Below are 12,904 nucleotides of genomic sequence, written 5' to 3'. Positions count from 1 at the left end.
AAGTCGTATGATCTGTAACAATGTTGTGACACGTGTGTAAGACTAAGGTAATTTTTAGTTAAAAGTTGAAAAAAAAATCTATACAAAGCAAGTAAAGAATTAATACATATTTTTAGCTTCGGAATACTAGGCAATTGAAGGAAGTATACTTCTGAATAGTTTATTCTCTATTTGTAACATTCTTTTAGCTTTAAAACCAAAGAAAATGAGTATTTTTAACAACTTCAAATTAGTGTAACTCAAAAATTATTGTGAATAGGACACATGTTTATATGACAATTTTTGTTCTGAATATCTTCAGAAATAAGCTCTGAAAGTGGCGGTAACTCCTCGTGAATCACCCTGTATATCACAAGACCAGAGGTTAAGGTATAAAGTATATTTTATTATAATTATATTTGTTGTGACTGAATGCTCGAAGTGATGATAATAATAACAATTATTATTATTATTATTATTAATTTATTATAATAATAATAATAATAATAATAATGAAGAAGAAGAAGAAGAAATGAAGGTATGAGAATGATATACAGTAATCCTAAGTCACTCAGAAAAAAATTTACAGAAGAGCTTATTAAATCTTTAGAGTCCTATGCTATTAGGTGCGGTATCATAATTTTTTTCGGCGTATACTTACTGTACGTCATTTGTTGAGTAATTTCGTATAATATTTTACTAGTAGCTTCCCCATATGTATAAGAAATGAACTCGCACAAAAAACCATTTAACAGTCTGTTCTGCTTATTCTTTAAGGTCCTCAATGATATGTTGGCTTTTAATGTCTCCCTCTAGTAGCTATTTCTTATACACTCCACGGGTGTCATGGGTTAGTTCAGCAAGGGGTTCTTAACCTTTCTTGGCCAAGACCCAAAGTCAACTAGGCTATCAACTCGCTCGACACAGGGATCTGTTTTGAACTTAAATAGTGCTGATATAATAAAACCATATAAATATGCGGGGAAGACTGCATTATTATTATTATTATTATTATTATTATTATTATTATTATTATTATTATTATTATTATTATTATTATTATTATTAGTACTATTATTATTATACAGAGACACATTTTTTTTCCATTTTTCTTCGTAAAAATGTTCGGATACGCTTATAATTTTAAATGAATTATTTTTATCAATTTTTAATATAATTTTTTTTTCGGATAGTCACTGTGACCCACAAATTAACCTTTGGTCTGGCATTTTATTTCTGCTTTACATTGTACTCATTGTCAGACAAGTGACGGACTTCCCGTGATGTAAGCCTAGCCTACACCTCAAGGCGACAAAAAACATATTAAAAGTAAGGACAAGCATCCACATCTGAGACAGAATATAAAACCATGACCGGTGTACCAATAGAATTCATGAGATAGGTGCAATACTTACTTAATTACTGGCTTTTAAGGAACCCAAAGGTTCATTGCCGCTCTCATATAAGTCCGCCATTGGTCCCTATCCTGAGCAAGATTAATCCAGTCTCTATCATCATATCCCACCTTCCTCAAATCCATTATAATATTATGTTCCCATCTATGTCTCGTCCTCCCCAAAGGTCTTTTTCCCTCCGGCCTCCCAACTAACACTCTATATGCATTTCTGGATTCGCCCATATGTGCTACATGCCCTGCCCATCTCAAACGTCTGGATTTAATGTTCCTAATTATGTTAGGTGAAGAATATAATGCGTGCAGTTCTGTGTTGTGTAACTTCCTTCATTCTCCTATAACTTCATCCCTCTTAGCCCCAAATATTTTCCTAAGCACCTTATTCTCAAACACCCTTAACCTATATTCCTCTCTCAAAGTGACAGTCCATGTTTCAAAACCATAAAGAACAACCGGTAATATAACTGTTTTATAAATTCTAACTTTCAGATTTTTTGACAGCAGACTAGATGATAAAAGCTTCTCAACCGAATAACAGAGTTAATGTAAAAATTCTCTTTTCAGAAAAATTAGATAGAATTTTTAAATTGTTAGAATCAAAACTTTTACATTTGATAGTTAATAATCTTATATTATGTGTTATACATTAATAAAATTAGAAATTTTATAATGTATAATATTTAAGAATAATTATATACGCAATGGCACTCTAAAGCTCTTATTGCACCCAGCTCCTCAATTACACCTGAAATTTATCTGTTCCAAAATTAACTCTTTGTTTCTTTATCCATATATCCAATAACTGTGCCTTAGTTTGGATTTAGGTCAGTTAATGTGTTGAATTATAAAATAAACTTAAATAGGACACATTAATGGCATTCAATTTTGCAAGTTTGTGGCTGCTCATACATTGTTATAGGGAAAGGAAACTTAATTTGGAAAATAAAAACATACGCCTATGTAGGCAGAGATGAGGTTTCTGAGATCAGTGAGACTTTGCATTCACCAATATAGAAACGGAAATAAATAATATTTCTGTATATCGACACTGTGTCCATTTTATACGAAATTAAGTTTTTTTTGCGTATTTCTATTTAATTTTTCGCTTTCTTTCTTTAACTTCTGCGCGTAATAATAAGCGAGTTAGTCTGTTGGAAAGGGTAGTATGTGCCATAAGGTACCGATTTAAAGAGCACTTTCATTTAACTCTACTGTAAAATTCAGTATTTGTGACATAGTGTCCTTTATCTCCGACATACAATATAAAGAAATAACTAAATATGTAAAATAAGTTGCTTTTCAAATGACAATAATGAAAACTGCAGAGACGTGAATACTCGTAGAATGACAAATGGTAAGGGACTACAAATCGGAAGGCAAAGGAAGTATCAGAAGACCGAGAAAACTCTCTCGAGAGAGGTCAAAGGCTAATCCACAACGAGAAATTTGAGGATTATTTCCTGTTTCTTTACACTCGTTCAGGTTCTCATGAGGAGGCGTGAGATATTATGAGACGAAAAAGGAGGGGTTTAACATAAACCACTAACACAGGGTCTTCCTGAAACCAGGCCAAATGGCCATTGTACGTTTACTGAAGCATTTTCTGTAAAGGAACCAGAACTGGTAAGTGTGGTGTGCTGCTACATGGGATTGGTTCTCAGCTTATTGTTCTCTCCTGAACAATGCTTGGTTTTACGCCTGCTTGTAATAGAGTGCATAAAGTCTTTACAATTACTTAGTGCGTTTAGGAGAGACGTAACATGGTTATGCTTCTAGCTGCGTAGAAAACTCTCCGTCGTCATGCAACTCCGGAGGCGGGACATCCTGGTAAGTTTTAGTGACATGTTATAGCATCTCTAAGAAGTTCGAATTGAATATGTATTAAGCTTTGTTATATCCTAATACGCAGGAGTGGGCGCCAGGTCCACTTATTCTTATGATTTTTCTTCGCTGTAGGCTATAGAATGTATGCAGTTGTTCCTCTAGGAAAGATAACGTAATTCTGTGGTTTTGTGCATTTTTATGGTGAATGTGATTGATAAGTGGTGCACTAACAGTAGGAGAATCAGGATACGTCGAAGAACCCGTCTTCATCCCCGCAAATTAAACTATTTGTCGCAGAAACCTGAACTCCGATCTTCAACGTGGAAAGCGACTCACTAATGGTGCGCCTAGAAACTGTACGTTATGGTAATAATAATAATAATAATAATAATAATAATAATAATAATAATAATAATAATAATACATCTGAAACAGTCAACCAGTAAATTTATAACTATTCGAAAGAGAGGTACAAAGTAAAATTTTGAGGGCAATTTCGGATTAAATAAATTCAGATCTATAATTTTCATAAGTTACTTGCTATTTTTGTCAGAACTAAGGCCAAGGGACTCGACGTAATGGCCACATCATCAGAGCTTCTAGAAGCATGAAGATTAAACAGATTTTTTAGTTATTAAATTGGAATAGGGAAGAAAAGTACGAGGATTGTTTCAGATTTTTGGATAACATGAATTTCTGAAGCTTTATAGGTCGTGTGGAAAGGAGTAGAGTGCAATTGAAACTGCAGCGAACCGTCTCAATTACTTAAGAAGAGAGTGGTAGTGGTGCTGGTAGTTTTAGTAATGGTGGTGGAGGTGGTGGTAGTATCAAAGATAATAATAGTAGACTAATAATAACAGCAATAATAATAATAATAATAATAATAATAATAATAATAATAATAATTAGACTGATATTACATCTATTCTCTACCTCAGAAAATAAGGGGCTGCCAGACAATAACCACTTTCAAGAAAAGGCTAAACGATTTCTTACGGGCGCAGTCAAATTGAAGTTATAATTGTGATCGAGTTTAATAATTTAATTTAATTTAATTTAGGTATGACTGTCATCACTGTTACTGTTATTATTATTATTATTATTTTATTTTTATTACGTAATTATTTTATTGGTGTTGTGAAGATGAAAATAATTGTCATTATATTGTATTGTCTTGTATTGTAGTATTGTATTGCTTTGAATTGTATTGTATTAATTATGTTATATTCATAGCATTGTAGTAATTTTCTATCCTACTGGTTGAGTGGAAGAGAAGGCCGAATGGCCTTAACTCTGCCAGTTAAAATAAACCATTATTATTATTATTATTATTATTATTATTATTATTATTATTATTATTAATGAAGTTTAAAACTATAGCGAACCCAACAGACAACATTTCAGCACAAACTACAATACTACTTTCTTGAATTCTCTTGCCCTTGATTAAAGAATGATCTTCTTGCTCTACTGCACATGAATTATACTAAAACAGTTTCATGATCTCGAAAAATAGAAGTAGTAGTAGTAGTAGTAGTAGCAGCAACAGGAGGAACAGTAGTAGTAGTAGTAGTAGTAGTAGCAGCAACAGGAGGAACAGTAGTAGTAGTAGTAGTAGTAGTAGTAGTAGTAGTAGTAGTAGTAGCAACAGGAGGAACAGTAGTAGTAGTAGTAGTAGTAGTAGTAGTAGTAGTAGTAGTAGCAACAGGAGGAACAGTAGTAGTAGTAGTAGTAGTAGTAGTAGTAGTAGTAGTAGCAACAGGAGGAACAGTAGCAGTAGCAGTAGGAGTAGCAGTACTATCTAGTAGTAGTAGTAGTAGTAGTAGTAGTAGTAGTAGTAGCAGTAGCAACAGGAGGAACAGTAGTAGTAGTACTAGCAACAGGAGGAACAGTAGTAGTAGTTGTTGTTGTTGTTGCAGTGGTTGTAATAATATAGTCCCTGTAATACATAGGTGTAGTTGTAATAGTTGTGGTAGTAGTTGTAATTTGTGATTGTAGTTGTAGTTGTGTGGTTGTGGTGGTGTGGTTCTTGCATCAGTAACAGTTGCAGTAGGAGTAGTAGCAGTAATAGCATCATTATTGGTGCCCTCGAAGTTAATAGCTTCAATGTTTCGGACTATTCATCAAAGCAAATTTTATGTAGTTGCAAAACCCTAGAGATGTTAAGTTCTAGGCCACAGTGAAATATCGTAAATTTTATTTCTGAACACTATCAGTCATAGCAGTAGTTGTTATCACTTTGTGTGCTTCAGCTGCAGGTTCAAGTTGTAGCCACTAAATTAATCACAAGTACATATTGAAAACTACATCCGTTGAGATTTAATATTATGTAGATTGTATAATATTCAATTCGCAATTCTTCATTACAAATGAACGTTACAAAGTTTCACCAGAAGACATGATAACGTAGCGAAGATTGTACGCTGACCAAAATAAAAATAAAAAATAAAGGTTACACACCCAATGAATAAAAATTACGACATAGTTGAAAACTCGTTCATGTCACACCTCTGCCTCGTTACGTAATTTGGGAAAATGACCGAAACTTTTCGCTGTTGACTTCTAAGGTGATCATGATGACGTGATGTCGTTTGAACACTTGTTTCGTATTTGTGTCACATGGAGGAACAGATTTTAGCAACATGACATGAATGTGTATGCTCACACGTTATTAGCCTTATCAGGCAGACTAATTAGTTGTTGGGCTGGAACACCAACAATAACAATAATTGAAAACTGTAATTAAGTCTCAGTGACTGTGAGAAATTGTAACATTTTTGTATGCTAAATTGCTGCTTAAAGGAAACCAGTATACTATACCTAAGTAGTTGGTCAGAAGCAGTTGCCTTTATGTATTAATTTCATTTCGGGCTTAAAAAAGTAAACGTTAAAGTAAATAATACAGAACACGAACTTGTGCCAAATTAAGATTATATTCGTGACACCAATTTGTAAGCATTACCACCATTAGAAACTCGCTGCGTTGGTGCGTACAAAAAATTTGGAACGATACAAGATGATTGGCATGCCTCGCGCAAGGATGACACGCAAAATCGTGAAGCGTCCCACATTTTTAGTTCTCCTCGGTGACCGAACGGTACCAGTGGATGCGAAATTGCAGATTCAATCCCGGCCGGAATTATAGGATTTTAAAGGAGTATAAACCATCAGTTTGGTTTCCTTAGGAAGAACCGAAACTGGTAGACCTGTGCCGGTACATGAGAGTGATTCGTGTCTGAATAAAGAGTCTGTAGGAAAAATCGCTGCTTCCGTTTCGTCGTCCAAATTTCTTACATTACACAAATAGATAGTTGTTTCTGCATATCTCTGAGTGTGATTCAAACTCTGGTACTCGAATAAGGAAAATACAACTCAGATTCGGGCACTGTTGTGAAAATTCTACAAGATTTCTACAAATTTAGAAAGGTGATGAACGAAGTTAAAATGTTGTTTTTGCTGAGGTATACAAGAGACAGTAGATCAGGTTTTATGAGAAACAACCCGCGAACGAGTTTAGGTTCTTCCGCGCGCTACCTGGCAGATCCTGTGCAAATAGGAGCGACCAAAAGACAAGGATGAACAAAATTAACATTATGAAGTCGAGATGCAATAACTCTTTATACTTTTGTTTACACATTTTTAATAAATTCAATACAATATTACTTTACAACAGAAGATGTTATATATGTACAATTTTGAATAATCAACAAAATGTTTCTTGTATATTACAATACGGATTGGATAATTTAAAAATAACTGCGTTCACATATAGAACGTTCGAAACTGCTGGAATATTACACCATTGTCGTCATAAAATAAATACTATTATACGAAAATAAACCCTTTAAAAGAAAATTTCTCCAGAGTCTCTTCTTCGATTTCCGCCTCACACCATCCTTAATACGTCTCGCAAACCTAAGCATAGGATGCTTATCATGCTCGAATAGCTTGGCTTTTAATCTTGGCTTTGTTACATTCATGAAAACCTACCTGTACGTATATGCTGGTGAAAATCGTAACATACTAATTTTCGCTGCAAATTTACAAATCCTCGGACACCGTTAATAATTTAAGGAATTATAAAAGCTAAAGAAGTCTTTGTCATTATACGTACATTGTAGCAGGGCAGTATGTGAAAGATCAATTAATTTTAGCTGAAACTCTGGAGGAAAATTTCCTGGATTTGTGGAATGGAGGCGACAAAAGAGCTCTAATTCGTGTTGAGTCATTTTCATTTAGCGTCTCTGAATATTTAATTTCTTAATAATGCAATGTTTTCCACATATTAAAGACGGTATGTCTTCTTTTTTTCTATACATCCCTGCTCGACTTAATGTAGGCCTACGCACGGACAACCATCGCACTATTACCCCTCTTTCGGTACGTTCTAGTAATAATTTAAACCCGCGCGCAGAGCAATCTGTTTAAGACCGCACGGGCTTGAATATGCATCACTGCAGTAGAATGACAAATGTACTCTGAGTCAAAGGTAAACCACAGTTTAGTATATACAGTTGCGAAGCTTGGGATGTTTTTTGCATTTCTCGCGATAGTTGCTAGCCGCTTGGAGCGCTGTGAGTACTAGGAACAATAGACTGTGTCACTGCCATCGTGATCTAATACAGGCCGTAAGGCCCGTAAGGCAGACCATGTGACTCGCTTAACCTGATCACGAAGGGCGGCGTTTCAACCATATAAATTAGTTGGAATGCATAAAGAGTAACATATATTTCTTTAAAATGTAGTGTAATTGCATTAATAACATTTAAAACAATGATTATGAGACACTTCAGACATAAATCACTTGCGAGTTAAGATGAAATATTATTTTTGGTGTGAAAATTACGTTGTTCGTATGTGTAATACTTGTCTTCATTTCGATTAAATATTGCGAAATTCTTGTACATTCATTTATGCACGATTCAATAATTTTCAGTTGCATTGCACGGATATTTAGATATGTTGAAATTATAGGTTATGTTTGTTGTCCCAGTAGCCCCTTTCTGTCTAATTTTAGTGGTCTCCAGTGCCCTGCCATTCATATGGAAATATTATAGGTTATGATTACTATATCTTATATTCCTACATTCGCAATTATACATTGTAATGTCATGTATGATACTCCGCACATTCAATTTGTCTGTATTTTAATACTACAATTGAGTTGTATTTATCTACTACCTAAAAGACGAAGTAACAATCGTACGTACACTAATTTCATAGGAGTGGTATGATAAATTTTCTGTCTTTATTAAGGAAGGTAGATGTGCTATATTAAATCACAATATAAATTCTTTTTTATTAAGCCTCAAAATAGCTTCCATTCTAAACTTAAAATGTTGATGCGAAAAGATTATGTTAACATGTAAAATTCTCTTCACATTAAAATAACACAGTTTTGTAATTATTTCTGCAACATATTGTGCAACAAGAAGTAAAGGGAACTTATGGACACATTATACTAAATAAAACTTAGCTATGATACGCAATAAAGTTATAATAATTCACTGAGCTCCATACACTGAAATAGAAAACCCGAACATATATTACGGCCTAGTCTAGATCGAAAAGGCATTGACTGTGCCGTATTTCGCACTGTTGTGAAAAGCTGTGTAAAACTGTGAAATGTTTGTTATCGTTTGTAATAACTGTAAATGGCTAAAATACGATAATTTGAATAATAATATGGGACAAGGAGACGTTTGTAGCACTATAAATTCTAAGAAATAGAGGTCAGAGTTATCCTTCTTCCGAAAGATCCAGGAAGGTGAGTTTATAAAATATAATATATACTGTATGAAAATAATATATAAACCTTATGTATTTCGTATTTCAATAGTGGAAGGAAGGTGTTAATTAAAAAAACACGATATCAAAAGTACAATACATTTTATCGTCTGCTAGGGAAAGAGTCTGTCATGGATATATTATATATTTATCCATGAGCAGGGAACGGATTTATATGGACTAAAAATATATGAAATATGTAAATATATATGTAGTTATTTTTACCAAAATATGGAATTAAATATGGATTTTTACCAAAATATGGAATTAAATATGGACTTAAAATTATAAAAAAATGACTATGTACGTTAAATATTGGTACATTTTAATCAAACTAAACAAAAAATATAATGGACGTACCTTATCTTCCAATGTAGTTTCAACAAAACACAATTTTTATTGTCTGTTACCATAACAATAGGTTACAAACATTTCTTTCAAGTGCTGAAAAGTGAATCTTCTTCTATTGTCTCTGAGGATAGATTTATACTGACTAAAAGAGCGTTCGACGTCACAAGAAGTAACTGGTACATAATTCAATTTCACAATGTCTGCTGGGGATAAGTCCAAGTTAATCTTCACTGTTGATTCACCACTCATCACAGCAACAACCTTTTGTAGTTCTTCATATCCAGGGTTTTTTGAAAGTACAGTGTCCACCTTAGCTCTTACTGCATCTGCAACTTTACCTCTACCACGATTCAGTTGTTCCACAGTACTATTTATAATTTCAAAACTTTCAGATAGTGAAAGGTGCCTATTTTGGAGACTTTTGAGCGTTTTTATGATGCATGAAAATGTATGCTGAATGTGAGCTAAGTCATTCTTCACACTTATGTCACAGGTAACTGTTTTCGCAGTATCAATTGAGACTGCATCTTCAGAGTCCAATGCAAGGAGAACATTGTTAATAGAGTCTATATGTTCGGCATAATATTCAACTGCTTCTAGCCATGTACCCCATCTAGTTAAAATTGGCTTTGGTGGCAATGGAATTTCAGGGTACATTTCTTTCAACACGTTAACTCTACTGGGAGCTTTGAGAAATACTTTTTTCACTGATGAAATCAACAAATCTACTTTAGGGAAATTGTCTCTGACCACTTCTGCCACACGATGAAATGCATGCGCCACACAAGTAAAATGAGTCAATTTAGGATATACAACAGATAATGCTTGTCCAGCTTTGACCATATAAGGGGCAGCATCGCTAATAAAGAATAACACATTATCGTACATAATACCCTTTGGCCACAGGATACCCATAGCTTCGTTGAACAGTTTAACTATAGTTTTGTTATTGCACTTTTCTAGAACATCACAATGTAAAAGAATTCGTTCAGAATATTGTTCACTTAACAAACCGATAACTACATTACCAACAAGTCTACCTTCTTTGTCGGGAGTCTCATCAATGGAAACCCAAATTGAACTATCTTTAATTTCATCTCTTATCTTCTGTATTGTCTCATCGTAGATGGATGGAGCATACGTCTTCCTAAGTGTTGACTCATCCGGGATTGTATGTTGAGTATATTTTTCAAGGAATTCCCTGAAGACCTTATTCTTTAGTTTGTAGAGAGGAATATCAGCAGAGATGAGAGAACGGCATAGGTCGATGTTAAACTCAGATCTTACATTCGATGTTGTTGGTTGTGTTAAAAACAATTGTCTCTGCTTGGAATTTAGTTGTTTGTTGGCCTGATGTTTACTAGTTGTAATGTGTTGTTGCACCAGGAACTTTTGTGTAGATGATACTGCACACTGACACAAATTACAAAATAATATTTTATTGTCAGTTGATAAACCATCTTCTTTAAATTCTGAAATGTAACTTGTTAGTTTTGATTTTAAATTGACTGGATGACGTACTTTTGGCATATTTACCGTCTTTATAGTATGATTTACAAAACTGAACCTATGTGTACTCTGACTGGCATTTAACTGTTGAGCTGCACAACTGAAGTCTGTTAAAAATTTTAAATTAAATTAATACAGTTTTGTAACTTACTTTCCCATTGTTGATAGGACTGCTAATTTTCAAATAACTCTGATGTTAAAGGGATTACTGAACATGTGTTTAAATCTCTATTGTTGAAATGTATTTTTAAAAGTTAATGGAATTTTGTTTTGTTTTATTGTTAAACCTAATATAATATGGACTGTTTTATATGAAATATGGAAAATATATGGAAATTAACGAAAATATGTACTAAACTCTAAAATATGGAAAAATATGGAAAATAAAAGTAGGATTTTTCAACCCTACACATTGTGAAACATAAAGATAATGCAAAATATAAATTATATTAGCTTTATAAGTAAATATGTATTTACATATAAATCCTTTCCCTGTCCATGAGTCTGTGATGAGGCGATAGTAGCGATCCTGGTGGCTAGCAACTATCTATGGATGCATATTTCAACTGTCTATGTTTGCATATTTAGTAAGTATTGAGCTTCGCAACTGTATATACTAAACTGTGGGTAAACCTCGCCCCAAATGTAATATAAAACCTACAGTCCATGAGGATTTACTTGTCTAGTCCCTTTTAGAAAGAGAAAGAATACTCACCATCTCTCTCTACCCTCATTTATGGTGACGGCGGTATGGTCGACACTCCTTCCAGCGACCAGGAGTTAGCAGCGGCGGCACTCTCTTCCTCTTCAAATTCTGACTCCTCTCCGCCAGAAAGTTCCTCGTCCGTGTCCGTGTCGTCCAAATTTATTACGAATCGATCGCTAATTTCGTCTACTAGTCCGTCCTTCTCCCAATAAAATTGTTCAACTTTTTCCACGTGTTCACAGGCCTTTCTCCAATTATCTTCCGTCACTTTTGCAAGAGCGCTCTCAAACAACAATTTCACATCTTTACTTTTGAACGAAATATTACGCTTCTCAACGTCATTTTTAACCTGTCTCCATATTAATTCGATCGCGTTTAAATCACAATGGTATGGTGGCTGTCTCACTACAGTATGGGAGTGCATTGTCGCAATTTGGTCGATTTCGTATGTTTTGAAATTATCTTTTTTAGTTTTTACAAGTTCATATAATACAGGTTTCGTGGATCGTAAATCAAATTCAATGTTATTGTTACGAAGCCAGGACTGCATTTCAGATTTCGGTGTTGATGAAATTGGTGCCTTATTGAGTTCTGTTGAATGATAGAGGGCATTGTCCACTACAATGATGCTATTGAGAGGAATGTTAGGTAATAATTGATTAATGAACCAGTTCTTAAATACAGTGCTGTCCATCTCCTCGTGGTAGTCCTTGGTTGACTTAGATTTGAAAGTTAGAAGCGCGTTTGGAATGAAACCTGTCGAACATCCGGCGTGTAAAATAATAAACCGTTGACCTTTTCCTATTGGAGTTTGAAGTGAGAAGTCAATTTCGTGATCATCGCTTTTCCAAACTTTGCTTTTCGTATGGTTCACATTAACCCAAGTTTCGTCTAGATAAATAACGGCGCGTCCAGTGGCGCGTAATTCTTTCATTTTTGTTAAGAATTTAAATCTCTTTAAAATAACATCTGACCTTTCCATTAAAAATTTTCTGCCTTGAGTATTTTTAACATACCTAAATTTCATTTTTTTAAGAATTTCTCTCATACTCCATATGCTTCCAGTGAATAAGCTTTCCTTAATTAATGCGTCATTTATATCCTTCAAACTAGGCAAAAAATCAGTCCGATACAAAGAATAAATTACTCGTCTTATAGCGGCGGCAGAAAATGAGTCAATTGCAGTTTTCTGAGGGGTCCTGTTTGGGCGTTTCTTTCCTGGAGTTCGCAGAACACTTCCACTTTCTAGTACCTCCCTTTGTTTTTTTTTTTTTAAATCCTGCTAACACTACGAGACGATATACCTGTCGCTGCAGCAGTTCTTTCGATAACAC

The 12,904-nt window shown here is 34.2% G+C and overlaps 1 protein-coding gene and 1 pseudogene across 1 annotated transcript in view; both read left to right on the top strand.

Annotated features, from left to right (window-relative positions):
* The window catches only part of Rab23 (RAS oncogene family member Rab23), a 524,702-nt gene that overhangs the window by 210,275 nt on the left and 301,523 nt on the right, over positions 1 to 12,904 (top strand). The gene's annotated exons all lie outside the window — the stretch shown is intronic.
* Positions 6,198 to 6,292, top strand: LOC138706840 (U6 spliceosomal RNA; annotated as a pseudogene).

The sequence above is a fragment of the Periplaneta americana genome, chromosome 9 (genome assembly GCF_040183065.1).
Source record: "Periplaneta americana isolate PAMFEO1 chromosome 9, P.americana_PAMFEO1_priV1, whole genome shotgun sequence".
Taxonomy (NCBI): domain Eukaryota; kingdom Metazoa; phylum Arthropoda; class Insecta; order Blattodea; family Blattidae; genus Periplaneta; species Periplaneta americana.
The sequence above is the reverse complement of the archived record's forward strand: the minus strand, read 5'-3'. Positions and strand labels throughout refer to the sequence as shown.